Genomic DNA, 636 nt, shown 5'->3' on the forward strand with positions numbered 1-636 from the left:
CCGCCGCCGCGAAAGGGGGCCACCTACACGGCGCTGTTTCGCCTCACTCTAAAGAGATTCTCGTAGCGGCCTTCCCGGAGAACGGGCGGAAAGGGGCAGGAGGACCGGAGCCCTCCGCCGCCGCAGTCCGCAGCCGTCCGTACTGTCTCCCGGGAGGCAACGTCACGACACTCGAGGGAAGGTGGCAGCCGTCCTTCGAAGAAGGCACAGGGCCGCCGCAATGTGCGTTCGACACGTCGATGGAATCACGGGAGAATTGCGATAGCCACCAAAACATCGCTTCTTGCCGCGGTCTTCCTCGACCCACGAGCCAAGTGATCCCCCGTTAAGAGTCTTTGCTGGGTTTCTCTTTCCTCGAGTTCACACACACACTACTCGATCGCCTCCCACTCAAAAAGGGCCTCGGAGGGGAGGGTAACCTGCGCTCTGAGAAAACGCGTAGCCCACGGCGCCGAGCGCGCTTCGCGCCCGGCGCCGTCGCCGACCTCGTAGGCCCCGGTGACCCAGGCGGGGCTGACAAAGACTTTTGGGTTCGGCCCCCTCCTCTCCTCCCCGCCTCCCTCCGGCCGGCCAGCCAGAGGGAGGGAGGGATGGTGGAGAGAAAAGGGCCGGGGAGCCGTGCCGAGAGCCCCCCGC

This window comes from Penaeus monodon, chromosome 33 (assembly GCF_015228065.2).
Source record: "Penaeus monodon isolate SGIC_2016 chromosome 33, NSTDA_Pmon_1, whole genome shotgun sequence".
In the NCBI taxonomy this organism is placed as follows: Eukaryota; Metazoa; Arthropoda; class Malacostraca; order Decapoda; family Penaeidae; genus Penaeus; species Penaeus monodon.